Source organism: Belonocnema kinseyi, chromosome 9, assembly GCF_010883055.1.
Source record: "Belonocnema kinseyi isolate 2016_QV_RU_SX_M_011 chromosome 9, B_treatae_v1, whole genome shotgun sequence".
Classification (NCBI taxonomy): Eukaryota; Metazoa; Arthropoda; class Insecta; order Hymenoptera; family Cynipidae; genus Belonocnema; species Belonocnema kinseyi.
Window position 1 is genome coordinate 62504594 of NC_046665.1, and position 17723 is coordinate 62522316.

General features: G+C 27.2%; 1 protein-coding gene across 1 annotated transcript in view; it reads right to left on the bottom strand.

Moving 5' to 3' along the window:
* Window positions 1-17723, bottom strand: part of LOC117179779 (nephrin-like) — a 628567-nt gene that overhangs the window by 201661 nt on the left and 409183 nt on the right. The gene's annotated exons all lie outside the window — the stretch shown is intronic.

Here is a 17723-nt window from a genome sequence, read left to right on the forward strand (position 1 = left end):
GGAGTAGGATCTTTTTTTCAAGAAATAATTTTAATTTAAAAATATTATTTTCCATCTAGTCTTATTAAGACGTTAAGCATATTCTGTTATTGAATATTTTTAACTTTATCGATATTGTGTAGATTTTCTGCCTTCATGGTTTGGAGGGTCGATCTACTGTCGGTAAGGTACAATCTCTAATGATATAGCAGATAAATTTAAAAATTTTAAATAAAGAATTTTTAATAGAAAATCTATCAAATTGATAAATTTTAATTTTGAATATTCAGAATTGTATTATTTTTTTACACAAATAAATATTAAATAGCTGAGACAAATAGTCCAAATTAAATAATTTTAAATTTCAAATCTTTAGAATTGAAAAATATTGAATTATAAATCTTTAACCCAAAACTATTGAAAAAAGCCTGCAGAATTAAATAAATATAAAATATTAGCCATGTAAATTAAATAATTAGCAATTTTATATTCTGAACATTCAAATTTTTTTAGTTGCATCACTTAAAAATAGCAAAAATTAAAATTGTCAACCTATAAATTGAGGAATTTTTAATTCTTATAATTTATAATTAAATATTATGCACGTTTTAAAATTTACAATTCAAGAAAATACCATTTTCATGCTTTGCATTCGGAAAATTTTCTATTTTAAAGATTCAGAATTAAAAACTTGTTTTTTGATTTTAAACATCTTAAAAATTTAGGACTTTTTATTTCCTTCAAGATATAAATCTTGAAAATTTAATAATTTACAATTCAATATTTTTTAAATTAAAATAGGTTTTAAGTTTTAAGTTTCACAATTTAAAATCCTATAATTGGAATGATTAGCATACTACATTTCTTCAATTTAAAACATTTGGAATTAAAAATTTGACTTTGGATTTTCAAAATTATCTAAATTTATGATTTGCATTCATTTTATTCATGCGTCTTTAAAATTAAAGCTTTATCAACTGTACATCTTCAAATTTGAACTATTTTTAGAAAAAAATCAAAATTACATACCTAAAAAATATGAATCTTGAAAATTGAATAATTTACAATTCTATATTTTCAAAATTGAAAAATATGAATGTTTTAAGTTTTATCATTTAAAATGTTATAATTTGCATGATTTTTATTCGAAAATTCTTGAACTTGGAAGATTAAGAATTAAAATCTCAAATTTTTATCTTCAGAATTATCAAAATTTAAGAATTTTTATTCACTCGTCAAAAATTAAAAATTATGAAAGCTTTAAAATTAAAAATGCTGTATTTTTAAATATTTACATTTAAAAGTTCTTCAAGTAGGAAGATTGAACATCTTAATTTTAATATGCAGAATCTTTAAAATTTAAGAATTTTTAATATATCGCCAAATTTAAATAATAATAACGGCGATTTTGTTTTAGCAAAATATAGAGCACTTAGTGCAATATTGAAGAATTTTCAATTATAAAACTTTAAAACTAAATGATTGAAAAAAACCTATTTAAGATGGACTTATTTCAAAAAGATCTTTAAAATATAAACATTCAAAACTCAGCAAGTTGGAAAATTTGACATTGTAAACATCTTCAAAATTGATCAGTGTAAAAAGTGGAAGGCATCAATGAGACTTTTAATTGCTGAATGCATTTTAAGACAAACTTTACTATGATTATTAGTTATATTTTATTAAAGCATATATTTTCATTTGATAATAATCCAAGTAAAACACAAAACATGTGAAAACGTTTCACATTATAAAATTTTATCTTTAAAATTGTCATGATTTGCAAATCCTTATGCCCTAGCGAGACGTTTTCACGTGGACAGGCTATGAAACCCCTTTCATTTAACATCACATTGAAAGTTGTTGAATATTTTTTTAAGGGCCGGAAATAGAAATTTTGACGACACTATGATTTCCTCATTTTCTCTTTTACGCGGCTGTAAATTCGAGATGGGAGAGTCAATATGAATGTCGCCTCAAAAAGGAAACTGGCAGGGACGAGATATTGAGTCTAGGTAAGGGGAGAAAGAATTCAATGGTGAATCCAGGGAAAGAATGACGGAGAAAAGTTGCAGAAAACGGAAACGAATATGTCAGCTGCCCGACTCTTGTTTTTAAAAAACGACTCCTGGCAAGTATATTTTTCGCTTTAAGCTCTTTGAGTATAGGAATTTTATTTTAAACTTTTCTCAATTAGGTGTATTTTTTTTCAAAAATCTAACGACGTATCTCCCTTCCCATCTCCTCGATATGACGTAATTTTTTAAAAATAATTTTTTCACTAATTAATTTTGGGGATATCCAAAAATAAAGTAAGACTATTTGGAGGGATTTGTTACAATCTTAATGTTTCTTACGAATGAAGAAACTTGTTACATTTTTAACAAAGTATTTTAAATTTTCAACCAAAAAGAATGAATTATCAAAAAAATGTAATAGTTGATATTTAACCAAGAGAGGATTATCATTTGAGATAAAAACAGTTTTAAAGCAAAAAATGATTAAATTTCTACCATAATCGATAAACTTCCAACCCAGACAAATTTCATAGTCAATACACAAAAAAGTTTCATCTAAAATTTTAAATGGTAAAGTAAATAATTGCACATCAACGAAAAATAATAATTTACTAAAAACGAAATCTCAACAAAATATATCAAATTATAATCAAACAGTTGATTTTTCAAATAATGATAATAATTTTATACCACAAAAGATTAATTTTCTCCAAAAGAAATAGGTTTTCAAAGAAACAGTTGAATTTACAACTAATAAGATTAAATTTCTACCCAAAATTAACAAAAGATTACCTTTTTAAACTAAAAAAATAAACTTTCATTAAAAAATGTAATATTAAATTTTCCTTACAAACGTTAATTAAAAAAAACTAATTGTTAACGAACTAGTTTAATTGTCAACCAAAGATATGAATTTTCTACTAAAATTATAAATCATCTTCCAAGGAGCATAACTTTCTACGTAAAAAGATGAACCTAAAGAAATCTAATGGTTGATATTTCAACAACAGAGATTCTAATTTTAGGTTAAAAAAATGTCACATTTAACCAGAGAAGATACATATTTCATCAAATACTTGAATCCTAAACTAAATCAGATTAATTTTCAACCCAAAAATTACATAATCATCCAAAAAAATGAATTTCTTACTAAAAAAAACTAAATCTCAACAAAATACGTCAATTTTTAACCACATACATGGATTTAAAGAAAATAAGATTCACTTTGTAAAAAAAAAATTACCAATAAATTAAACACATTTTGAACCAAATAGATGAGTTTTTAAACTGAAAAGATAAATTTATAATAAAAAATGGAATAATTCAATTTTCTTTCAAGAAAAATTAGTTTTCAATAAACAAATGAATTTTTTACACACATGTTCAGTTTTTAACCAAGAACCTACATTTTCAAACAAGAAGACAAAATTTATTCTAACTAAAAAATATAAATTTTCAACAAAGTATTTGAATCCGAAACTGAAACAGGCTAATTTTTAACCAAAAGTCAAGTAGTTAAATTTTCAGTTAAAAACAAACGTATTTAAAACAAATAGTTAAATTTTTAAGCACAAAAATGACTTTTTAACTAAAATTATTAAATTTTTACTGAAGAAAACGAATTTTTTAAAAAGTACCTCTAATTTAGACAAAAAAGTTGGATTTTTACCGAAAATTATTTCATAAAAAAAATATGAACTTTTTACAAAAATAAATCAATAAGAAAGAAATTTTTTGTGAATTTCTTATATTTTTGATAAAAAAAAAGATGAATTTTATACAAAATTGTTAAATTTCCAACAAATCAATAACATTTAGAACCAAAAAATGAATTTTGAACCAGAAAATTAATAATAGTTCGCATTTAAGTGAAAAAACTAATGTGAAATCTTCGGTGAATAAATAGGAATATTGATCATTTATAAACCTGAGAATAATGTGAAAATAGAAATTGAAGTTCATTTTAAATACTTTAAAAAAATTAGCTCAAGAAACAGGACATTTTCCTACGAAAATATAGTCAATTTTTCATTGCCCACTTTTTGATTTCGAAGCACAAATTTTTCGAACTACAGAAAGTGTTTCGGACCTAGCGAACATTTTAGGCCCTGAACAATGATAAAATTATAAGTTTGTGAAACTAGATATTTTTTTTTATCAACATATTTTATTTTATTTAAAGCCCCACACCAATGGCTTCAATTTATTAGAAAGGAAATGAGAAAAATATGATAAACCTACTGTCCACAAATAAATGACGAATTTCTGTATTTAATTTTGGACGTAATGGTCGATAATTTTATGATAAATGAACCTATTGGGGTAGGTAAGATTTCAATAGTTGAGACATTAATAGCCATTTATTTAGAGATTGTCAAAACAAGTAGATTAGATATAATCTAAATTGAAGATCAAAGCTTCTATTTACGCAAGACTGATCACATATGAGGGTGGTCCCAAAAATCGATTTTGGAATATTTGTTATGCAGCTACTATAAAATTGTTAATGGACCCGAAAAAATAATTCTCTGAAGATTTGCGCAAAATCGGTTAATAAAAAAGTGTCCCTTATAGGCCTTGAAGATTCCTATTTAATCAACATTGGGAATATTATTACTTTTGAAAATGTACAAATAATATGTGAAAATCTATAATATGGGTTAAATATAACGTTTATTTCTTTTGAAAATACTTCAACGAATGAGAATCGATAATAAATTTTAGTTTTTACAAGCATAATACTCTTTATTTCACCCTTGAAACCATGCCCTAGTTAAAGAAATAATTTTTGCAACATATTGAAGTTTATTCATTAAAAAATGTTGTACTCCTTTTGCCACAGATCACTACCAATCGATATAACCAGTATTAGAATTAATCCGAATAACTAATATGTTCTAAATAAAATTGCAAATTTCACTTTTCTAAATTCTTAATTTGATTGAGGTAATTAGATCACCACTATTTGCCTACTTTTCACTTGGAGTGAGGTAATAATTAATTCAATTCATCAAAATAATTATGTAAACGAATTACTATTGCTTATAACTATGTTCTTTTTTATTAATGCTAAATGGTGGCGGTTTCTCCTGACTTTTGAAACTTTTTATTAAACATTCTTATTTATCCTCATAACTATCTTATCTTAGAGTTGTGCTATAAAGTTGCTTCTTTTTTGAAATCTTTAATTTTGCTTTGTCACTTTCGTTATGAACAAATATTATGCGACACTAAACAAAAATAATTTTTTAAAATTATATTTCGTTTAAAAAAATAATTTAAACAAAAAAGCTATTTTACACAGGAACCAAAACAAAGAATGGAATAATTAGCAGTAGGTGGGAGGACAAGCTCTATGAATGAAAAAAACTGCAACTTTCGAGCACTTAATTTATAGAAGATAGCTATACACAATAATAAATTGTTAAAACAAATGTTTTGCTAACTTTAATTATTACTTGACGAACTGAAAATTGGACAAAAGTTAAACATTTCAGAAAAAACCGCAAATATCTAGCATTATTATAGATGAAGACAGTTGTAATGAATAATAATTTATTAAAACAATTATTTTCAATAATTACAAATAATTATTGCGGCACGCCAAGTAGAATATAGACAAATCGTTCAGAATCTCAGAAAAAAGCAACTTTCTATCATTATGCAAAAAGAATATTATTAGCAATAATAATAACCTGTTGAAACAATTATTGTTGTTAACTTTAATAATAGTTACTTCACTCAAATTGAAAAGTGGATAAAGGTCAAGGTTTTAAAAAAATCACAATTATCTTGTACTAAAATAGAAGAAGATAGCTATAAATAATAATTATTTAATCAAACAATTATTTTAGCTATATTAATTTAAATATTAAATCACTCCAAGTGAAAAGTGGACAAAAGGTTAAAAATGAAGAAAAAAGAAACACAGTTTCCAGTATTAGTCAAAGAGAATAATAATAATAATAATAATAATAATAATAATAATGTATTGCGTAAATAATCATGTTTGTTAAAATCAATTAAGTGTTACCTAACTATAATTCAGAATTTGGCAGAAAGTGGAAATTTTTTTTTAACAGCGACTTTCTATCTGTATTCTAAGAGAAAATTGCTAAAACCGATAATAAAGTATTTAAAACATTTTTGCAAATATCATTTCATCAGTATAATATACTATTTTATGTATTCAAAACAATTTATATCTAATTGATTAATTTATTTTATTTAATTAGCGCCAAAAACAAGTTAAACCCATTATTTCACTTATGGGGGTTTTTCGTGACTCCATAAAACAGATTTTATGGGATGGAGGGGGGATTTCATAAAGTACAATTTCAATCGTGATTCGATTCAGCTAATGTTGACTATTCTGAATAAAATTGATAAAAAAGTCTTCTTTTTATGAGAAATACGTGTTAAACTTCATAGGGCTTGCGCCATCACTAAATATGATTTTTTTCAGAAAAAAGATGGATTTATTGTTGTGTGGATCGTACAAATTTCTTGACGATATGCATTTAAAATTTTTAAAAAATTTAATATATTTTTGGACGACCCTAAAAATGACTAAGAAAGTAACACTAAATATTTCTAATTGAGGAAGAAAGCAAACATATCTCGTTTACATTCCTAAAAAAAAATTCGGAGCCAAATTCCTGTGAGAATCTCACCAGTAATCGTTGCTTGGAGCACTAACAAGTTTTTCGGAACCTTTACAACACTCTGGTCTATAATCGCACGACTCATGTGAAAACACCCTCCCTTCAGCAAATAAATGGTAATTCTTTCCTCTCGTGAACAAAACTTCGAACCTAATTTTTTGCTCGAAAGTCTTATTTTTATTAACCAATTGAGGTATGAAAATGATAAGAAGTCAATTTTTCTACGAATAACGAGCCACTGAACTCGAAAAGTACACATAATTCGAAAAATTAACCAAACAAAGGAATAAGTTACAGCTACTGCTTAAAAGGCAAAAATTAGTACAAACATAATCTTTCATTCTCAGAAACATAATTTTAATATATTAAGTCTGGTCTGTTGATGACTCTCTTCAAATAAAAATATAATTGATAATTAAAAATTGTATTAATTATATTAAAAAATTGTTTATTTTGAACCTTTAATATGTGATGCTAAGCCATTCTTAAAAATTAGATTTGAAAGAAGAAGCTAGTTATAAATATCATCAAACATTTATAATCGTAAAATTTGCCACACAATAAAATTCGTAAATATTCTTATTTCAAATTATTTTTGCCTAAATATCTCTCGTTAAAAAAGTAAAAACTGATTATTATATTACGTTAAAAAAGAAATGTTTAAATCTTAAATTTGAATGGTAATGAACTTTTACAAGTTTCTTCTTATATTTCTTTGCTAGAAAATTAACATGATTTTTTTGTTATCCCAACAAAATATTGGTTAAAGAAAAAAACGTATGTTGAACTATCAAAAACTTAGTCAAACAAAGACTCCATTTTTTCCAGTAAACAAAAGTTGAGTAAAAATAATAATATTATCGTTGCTTTTATACATGTATTAATCACTTCGAATGGCTCAATTTAAGTTTTGAGGCCTGGAACTTGATGTTTTTTTCGTTCAAAAAATCCAACTTCGAAATATTTATACTTGAATTTCTTAATTTTTAAATATCCCAATTAAACATTTTGCAATTTCGTAGTTTTAAATTTAAGTATTATTACTGAAAAGAAAATTTATCCACAAAATATTTAAAAATTGAAAATTTTCATATTGAAAGCTTTAATAGTCAGATTTTAATTGAAAATTTTAGATCTGAATATTAGAAATTTTATGTTTTCAATTTTAAACGTAGAAAATTGTCTGATTTTTCAATTTCATCGAAATTTTAAGATGACAAAATAAAAAAATTTGACAGTTAGCCAATCTTGAGTTTCCAGTAATTTTAATCAAACATTTTTCAAATAAATGCCTTCATAATAAAATGAAAACAATGCAAAAATAAGACAATAGTTTAAAATTCGAGCCTTCGAAATAAAAAAAAATAGGACTAGGCATTAAAAATTAAATTATTCATTATTTAAAAATATTCCCAAATATTGAGCATTTCTAACTCAACTTGAAACAGTAATCTCACGTTGAAAGGCTTGAAATTGTGCAATTCCAAAAATTGTAATCATAGCGATCTTTTTTGTATAATTTTTATTTTTGATGTGATATGTTAAAACTTTCCGACTTTCAGTTAGAGATAAAAAAATGAGTTATCTAAAATGCAAAATAATTTAATTGGAAAATTTCAAGAGTAAATAAAAAATTTTTAATTAATAATTAAATTTTATCGGTTAACTTTCGAAAAGTGTAATTAACCATTTTAAGATATTTAATTGGTATAGGATTTAAATTTACTTCAAATAAATAAATTTTTAAAGGGTTTGTGTACAGAAAAGGTTTAATAACAAAACTCTTATTAGCTAATTATTTTTTCAGTTTGAAATGTAACCTGAACTCGATTAATTTTTAATGTTCGTTGTGGAAATTTTTCATTTTAAATGTTATCTATTTAAAGTTCCTTTTTATGTCAAACTTTTTTCAGAATAATTTAATTATAAAGGTTAATAATTGAAATTTTTAAAATATTTAATGCGAGAAAGGGTGACGTATTTATTTCTTGATGTTCTAATTTGTGTGATAAATTCTAATATTAAAATTTTTGATGTGAATATAATTTTAATTTCTAAAATTTTAGAATTTTAGAAGCTTTGAATTATAAATGAAAGAACTTTAACTCCTTTCTAATGAAATTGTCCAATTTTCAAAATTTTATTCTGAAATATTTCAATTTTGAGAGCTTCTGATAAAAAATTTTTATTTCATAAAATCTAAATTTCAAAATAATCAGTTTAAAATGTTCATTTTTAGAGACGATACAATTTAAATTCCTTTTCAATCCATTCGAAACATTGTCGTTTTTTAAAATTTTACTTATTCAACATTATTTGAGCTGTAACATTTTCAATTAAATGTTGTTTAAATATTCTTTTAAACCTAATATAAACAATTGTGTTCAATAAAAAATTTTAAAAGTAAATATACTGCTGGTAATTAAAATAATTAATTTTAAATACAACAGTTAACCTTTATTAACCTTGAAATATAAAATCAGAGTTAAGTATTAATGATAATTATTTAATAACAAAGTACTTTGGAAACACTTTATATACAATTAAATTAAAATAAAATATTATTTTCTCATTCATCAAGAAGAAATTTACATTTGCATTCTTTTATAGCCCAATTGATCTGTTATCATGTGAGGAATTTTGTAAACAAATTTATTAATGTCCAATTGTAAGAACATTTACGGATATTTTTATACATTTTTAAATTTCAAAGCTTTAATATTTGAAATCATAACAAATCTTTACTTCATAAATCAGAATAACATTATGATAAATGGAAAATATTCGACGCAATAGAAATTAATTTGAGAAAAGTGTGGCAAGAGTCTTCAATGAAGGATTACGTTGGTCCTGTCTCAAAGTTCAGGTGACAAGTATTAAAGGAAAGGAAATACTGGTAAGTGTTCAGAGGTTAATGCGAAGTCAATAATCGAATTGAAGGTCATAGGCCAAGCGTCAAAGTTTAACATTTAAGGTCAATAATCAAAGCATTGGAGTCATACGCCTGAGGTCTAAGTGGAAGTGTCAAAGGTTAAAGGTCTTATTGACTCACGTAAATAGGAAAGAAGAAAAAATGAAAAATACAAGAACTTCTCCTTAGATTATAAAATTTTCTTTCAGCATTTTTGATCTTCATTAAGTTAAAATGTAATCTACCAAAGAAAATCAAAAAAGTTACTCACTAAACAAAATTGTAACAAAAATATTATTGTAAACCGTTCTCTATTTTACACCATAGTGTCGTTCATCTCTTGGTATCTTGGCCAAAGAGTTGTTTTTAAACCACCCATTTTCTCTCAGATAGTGCAAGCGTTAATTTTTTTTTTTAATTTTAATTTTTTGCCTTTATGTACTTTACATGACTTAGATTTTTTTGACCTTTATGGCATACAACACAATTCCACTAGAATGTATTTTATCAGAGAATATTCCATTCTGCAGATACATGCAAGCACCGACTTTATGATAAATATTCTTTGATAAAAAATATTCCTTGCAAATTTAGTTGAAAAAACGCGAAAAAAAAGTTCATAAAAAGTTGGTTTAACCGACACCTCGTATTCAAGAGAAGTGCTTTAATTAATTAAGCTATCACAACACGCAAGTGAAAATTTTGGAAGTTGAATGTTAGTCAACCAGGGTTAAAGCACCTCTAATAAATTGAGAACTTCTTGGTTTAAATCCTGATTGTAGTGCACTTTTTTATCAACCTTTATCTAGACTAAAAAAATAATTAGCTTATAAAAAAGAATATTTATCATGAAGTCGATACTACAGAACAGATTCTCTTCTGATCAAATATATTCTTCTAGAATCGCGTTCTAAGCCGCCAAGCGGGATAAAATACTTTTATGGTTCAAAATAACGTACAGCCCGAGTAAAAATGCTTACACTTGAGTTCGCCTTGAATTTCCCCCAATCAAGACATGTTGAATTCGAAAAGTTCGACTTGATATTGTCTTAGTTTTAACACGGAGCCAGACTTCAATTTATGTCTTGGAGACAAGTTTTTAAGACTTGAAGACCTAAATTTATCACTTGAGTCGAATTTTTATGACTCGAAGACGAGCGGCTTATAATTTCGAGTTTATACCTGTCCTAACAAAAAAGGCCATTCTGACTGTCATAAAAGCTAATCTTTGTTAATGATTAAACAATCCTGTAGATTTTTACATAATTTATATCTATAATCAATCAACTTATTTACGGGTTTTCATTTTTATTATACTCGTTTAATGATGATACCGAAAATGTTGTTTGTTTTTACGTATTTCTAACGGCTCAGGAGATCCTTCTAGAAAGTTACAATTTTTATATTTTTGAAGAAAGTTTTTAATGGTTATACTCGTTCAGACCCACACATTCTGAATTTTTTAATTAAAAATAACTAATTTCAAATTTTTCATCTATCAATTTTAATCTTATTTATGGCTCGAAAAAGGTTCGACCATTTCAGCCAAAACAGGGCTCGACTTGAGGCAAGTAAACGCCGTTTTAACTGTCGTGGCCATAAAAGTAAGACGAAGGCCTATGTCTCGACCCAGTTTTGAGGCGCAGTCAGACATCGATGACTTGGAGACAAACTCAAGACATAACCAAGTCGAACTCATGTCGAAGAATTTTTACTTCGGAGCCAACAAATATTGACCGATTTCGACAAACAAAAATTTGAAAAAACTGATTAGATTTCTAAGAGATTTGTGGATCTTGATTTTCAAAATATACTTTCAATTTTTTCGAGTAATAAATGTGACGAAAAAAATGATAATTTTTTCTATTTGGCGTTCCAGGTGCACGTAAATAACATGAAAATAGCTGAAATCGCCTATGTTTCATAGAGTAAACCTAGTTAAAGATATTTCAGTATTATATAATAATCAAACAATTTTAATAAACAATTTATTTGTGGACAGAATGTATTTATGATTTTCCATAATTGTACGTTTTTTAAGTTATGTTGCAAGAAAATTTAATAAAAACAATACAATGATGAAAAAATTTCTTCTTGAGATTATTATTGTTGATATTATAATCAAATGCATTAATCAGCCATTTTTCGACAGAAAAATTGTTTTTTTTTCGATACTATTTTTTAAATTAAGCACTTTATGATAATTTTAGTAATATTCAATAATTTGTTGATTAATCTTGTGATTTTTTCAAATAAATTTGATAAACAAATGCATTATTTGGACATTTGTCATAAGAAATTTTTTTTTTTTAATACCAGTCTCAACAGTCATACTTAGTTGATAAATTCTATGATGTTCTAAACAAATTTAACAAACATTTGCATTATGTGAGCATTAGTCGACGAAAAAGTTTTTTTTTTTAAATCTCAGTCCTTTCAGTTTAAGTTTCTCATCACAACTTACAACACACAACACTTACATCGAAATTCCGTGGATATATACCCCAATTCCCAAATAATCCCATTTGTTTATTAAAATTGTTTAAGAAATTAATATTTATTGTCTATTTATGAATGCTGCTGAAATTTTCATGAAGTTTCCAACTGAAAGGACTGGCATTGAGAAAAAGAATTATTTTTTACCGACAAATGCCCGAATAATGCATTTATTAATTAAATTTGTTTGAAAAAGTCGCAAGGTTAATCAAAAAATTATGAAGCTTGCTAAAATAAGCATTAATTTCCTAATTAGAAAATAATGAAATGAAAAAGAACAATTTTACTGTCGAAAAATGCCTCATTCATGCATTTGTTTATAATTTTCAAGAAGAAAGTTCTTCATAATTTTATTTTTTTATCAAAATTTCGTGCAATACAACTTTAAAAAACATAAAATTATGGAAAATCTCAAAAAAAATTTCAATCAATAATTTTTTTATAAATTTTTGTTTGTTCAGTATATAATATTGGAATATCTTTAACTAATGTTCTTCTATGAAGCTTAAACGATTTTAACCATTTTTATGTTATTTAAATCTGCTCGACAACTCTCTTAGAAATCTAGGAGGTTTTTTTTTCAGATTTTGTATTTTTGAATCGATCAATATTTGTGGGCTATACGTTATTTTGAACGAAAAAAGTAATTTCTTTTTCACTGTGCGCAGTAATGGCGAAAGACAGCAGAAGTTAATGTTATGTTGTTACCTAGCTCTGAGAACCCGGATGCTTCTATCAGACACCTCCTGTGTTCCAGCCCAACCTTGTCAGGACGAGGTATGTATAAGCTTATAAAATAAAGGTTTTCACGGCGTGTGCTAAATTTCCCTAGGGTTAGCTCCGGTGTATTATGAGTCCTGAAGGGAGTCAGTCTTGTGCCGTCACCGCTTTTAGTTTTGCCGCTGCTTCGGGTGATAACATCCCCTTCCAAGTGTATCTGACACTCCTGTATGACTACAGTAAATATCAGCAGCAACTTCTAAGTGGCGCGAAACTCGAGGTCCTCTTCAAGGAAAAGTGCCTGGGTTATCGGTAAACTTAAAATCACAGACGCTAGACTTGCGTTCGTGCTTACAGGTATTCGCAACTGGTACAGCATTAAAGGATAATATTTTCCCTCGAAACTGGATGAAACTCGAAGCTAGAGGAAACTCGAAGCTTTTTCGCATGAGAAAGAAGAAATATTATTTTTCTTTTAGGACATGATTAATTGTTAACATTCTTCTATATGTCAGCGTGAAACTCTTTTTATTTGGATCTAAAAGAATTTTATTTACAAAAGTTTATTCCTTTTAAAAATTATTGGTATCAAAATTAATTACTAGTATGGTTCAAAAAAACAATATCTAAAGACACATCAGTGCACGTGTTCCAAACTAGAACCAAAGAAAGATTTATGTGTACCTTTTATAAAAGTGACACAAGCTTTATCCTTCAAATCTCAGTCAAATATGTTTGCACATAAATAACAAGGGTGGTCGCAAAACTTTGCTTTCAAAATTTCCTGACTTTTCCCTAAACAATTTTTCATTTTCGCTTAACATTTATATTCAAAGAATAGAATTTAAATTTTATAATATTTTTACCATAGAATATTTTTAATGTAATAAAAAAGTTTTTCATTAAAATTTGAAAATTTCCAATTTATTTATTTGTTTATTTAAAGCAAAACAAGTAAATTTTCTACCAACAAAGATGAATTTTCAACAACAAATTTTAATTTTCGACTAGCAATATGACTTATTAGCAAAATAGTTCAATTCTCCATAGAATATTGAAATTAAATTTTCAAAAAAAGGGCTAAAATTGTATTAAAAACGGTTGCATTTTAAATTAAATAACTAAATTACTTAGAAGAAAACTGAATTTCTGAAACAAAAAGAAGGATTTGATAAAAATTAAAATTTAACACGACAGTCGAATTTTGTAACAAAAAAGATGAAACTTGAAATTTTGAGGCAAAAGTTGAGTAGAATTTCAAAGCTAAGAAATCGAATGTTTGAAAAAAATCGATCACTTTTATGCGCGAAAGCATGCGTTAAAAAAGTTCATTTTTAATCCAGACAGATGAATTTGCAACCAGAAAGATAAATTTTTAAAACCAAAAATTTGCACTCATTACCTAATACATAGTTGTAGTTTAAAGATAAAAAGACAAGTTTTAACAAAGTAGTTGAAACGTCAACTAAATATTTACATTTTTCAATTACAAAGAAGTCTGAAGTTCAACCAAAGGCAGTTGCATTTTCAACTAAAAAGTTATATTTTTGAGCAAAACGAACCAATTTTCAAGTAAAGAGTGAAATTTTCAACAAATATATGAATTCTCAACACAACATAAAATGGTTCAATTTTCCAACAAAATGAATAAATTTTCAAGAAATTAATTAAATTTTTCACAAAATCCTTGAATTTTTAACCAATTAGTAGAATTTCAACTTACGAAGATGAATTTGCAACAAAAATGTAATAGTTGATATTTCAACCAAACAATATTTTCAAAAAATATATAAATTCTCAAACAGATAGTTAAGTTTGAGAAGAAATAAAAAGAAATTTCGACTAGAAAGATTATTTTCCTACCAAAGAAGATAAGTTTTCAAATAGTAAATGTCAATTTTCGACAAAAAAAAGATTTGTTTACAAAATAGTGAAACTTTGATCTAAAGAGATGAATTTTCAACTACAATAATGAATGGAATACTAGAGTGATTAAATTTTTAGTTAAAAAAATTATTCTTTAATCAAGTAGTTAAGTTTCTAACTGAAAAAGGCGAATTTACAACGAAATAATAAAGTTTTAAACTAAAAATGTATTTCTTAGGAAAAATAATTTGAAATCAAGAACTATAAATAGAATAAAAGTCGAATAAATTACTAGCAAGAATATTATATCTGGCTGGCTGCGAAAATTCATTTTCAAAATTCTCTAACTTTTTCATAAGCATTTTATCATTTTCCTTGATCATTGGTTTCCTAAGAAGAGAAGTTTATTTTTGTAACATTTTTAACATGAAATCTGTTATAAACGCAATAAAACTGTTTCAAAATAAAATTGAATAAATTTAATCTTACTATACTTGACAGTTATTTAAAGTGCTTCCTATAGGAATTTCCTTGCTTTTGCAAGATTTAAAAAAAAATCCTTGTATTTTCCTTGACTTCCAGGTTTTTCCTGACCTACTGCAAACCGCATAACTTATGAGTAACTTCATAATAAAATGTTTTTGTTCTCACATATTTTTATAACTCTTTAATTTTACAACATTCCTACACAAAGAAAATTGATTGGGAAAGGTTTCCGTAAAATTTGCGTTATGCTGAAATATAGAGGAATTTGGGAAAACTTTTCCATCAGGATTAAAATTCAACACTCTAACCACTGCGCTAGATAACCTGATGACTACTTTTTTCCCTACTATTTGATTTCAAACCAGTCATCTCTTTTTACGCTCAACAAACATGAAAAATAGTTTTAAACTCGAATAAAGTAATGTTAAACTCTTTCAAAATGCCTCTATTATTTCCCAACTTTACGAAAATCTGTAAAATCTTATCCCAGTCAATTTTTTCTGTGTAGTTTCATGTTTTCTACAATTTACATCCAACCTTGGCTCCTTTTTGTCTTCAAGTAGGGCACTTTGGACGCAAGCGAACATGACAGGGATTTGACGATCCATCTCGCCCTTGATAGACTCATTACAGAGCGACAGGGCGTCGAATGAAATGGTATCAAAATCGTCGCACCAGAGTATGTTCCAGGTAGTTTGGCGTAAACGGTGCGATTGCCTCGAAGCTTTACTACGAAATTCTGATCTGAACCGGAAATTGTATTGGGTATCCTCACATGTAACCAATCGTAAGAACGAGCTTTATCGTAAATTCGAGTGATCGTTTTTTATGTGCCAAATGCCTCCGTGCATTCATCTCATATCCTTAGCGTATTTATGTGATATTTGACAGCAACCTATCCAAACGACAAGGTTCCATCTCGAACAAACCAATTGAAAAGGTGCAAACTCTTGGAGACCAAATGAAAAGCAGCTCCAGATTTAAAGGCGCTGATGTCCTCAATACAATTTGCATAGGATTTTGAAGCTTCGAGATTTCACTATGCGAGTTAGCACCTTTCCATTTTGTCTCCGCGAGTTCGTACCATTTCACTTAGTTTCTTTAAGATGAAACTATGTCACTTGGACTCGTCGATGTGTGCAGACATAACTGTGCCACACATACGTTCAATCCTCCGGTTGTTGAACGTGGATGAAAGAAGTCCCTCGTTGAATCCAAGCTTGTGGGATGAGGCAAGAAACCGGAAATAAGTGTTATGGGTTACATGTACCCTCGACCACTACGTGTGGAAATAACCTAGGCTGGTAGCCAGGTAAGCCGATAATCCGCGGGTCAGACAGCGTCGAGAAGCCGTACAACTTTGCTTAGCCCCGGTTGGATGTCCCTTGGTGGCCGATGCAACCAAAGCGATCTTCGTTTCACTCCAGGTTCTCGCTTAGCCTCGCTGAAATCACTTATTATCCAAGTTTCCCGAGTCTCGGAAGATTCCCTCAGAAGTACGCTGGAAGGGTGTCAAAGCTTTTAATGAAACCTACCACCCAAACCGGCTTTGTAAACTTAAATTGGCTTAAGCTCGCTGATTCCTTGCGTCATTTTTAACGCTTTCTGAGTAGGTATTATTCGTTTGAGATGCGATGCAATAATAATACAAAATCAGATTTCTTTCAATCCGTAGATCTATGGCCCAATAGATAAAACAACGAAGAAAATTTATTTAAGAAGTTATTAACTCACAGTGAATCTATAAGTATTGTTTTTGCTGCAGCGGTATTCAATTGATTCGAAAACCTATATCAATATAAAGCAGTGAAATACTCTTACATTATTGAATCATTCTGTTACACAAAATTGATACCTTAAAATTGAGTGTATTTTTTATAGGAAAAGACCATTAAAAACTATGAAAAAAGCTTTATGATCTAAGAGATAGGGAGGCGAGGGTAAGACAGAGGGACAAACATTTATTGCTCTATAAAAAGTTAATGGAACGTTAAATTGGTCGGTTTTCTCTTTATTTCGCATCGTACATTATTGTATATTACATTTCCACAAGTATTAATTATCCTTATAGAGCAATAAATAATTTATTTATTTATTTCTAAAAAGCTGAATTATATCAGTCTTGCCTTACATGATGTCTTGACCGTTTCGACCCATTGTAGTTACAGAGAATTCAGAGATACAATAACAGTTATAAAACTAATTTTATAATTGTTGTAGGATCATTATAAAAAAAAATTATCGACCCATCCAGAAAAATACAAAAAAGAGTAGTCCAAATTTTGTGTTAATTCTTCAATAGATAAAAAGACTTATCACATTTTACTGTTCAAAAATAATCTACGACCACTGTTTTATTGTCTTATAAAACTAAATAAAGAAAATCAAACCTTGAGACAATTTTGTAAGGATTCAAAACATGTCCTTGAATTTTTAACAATTTTCATAAGAAAGGCTTACTTTTAAATCATTTAATCAACCTACATAAGAAGTCACAGAAACACGAGAGCCTGCATGAAAAAATGCATGGACATAAAAGAAGCTAGAGAAGTATGCCAGGACAGGAAAGTATGGCGGAAAATA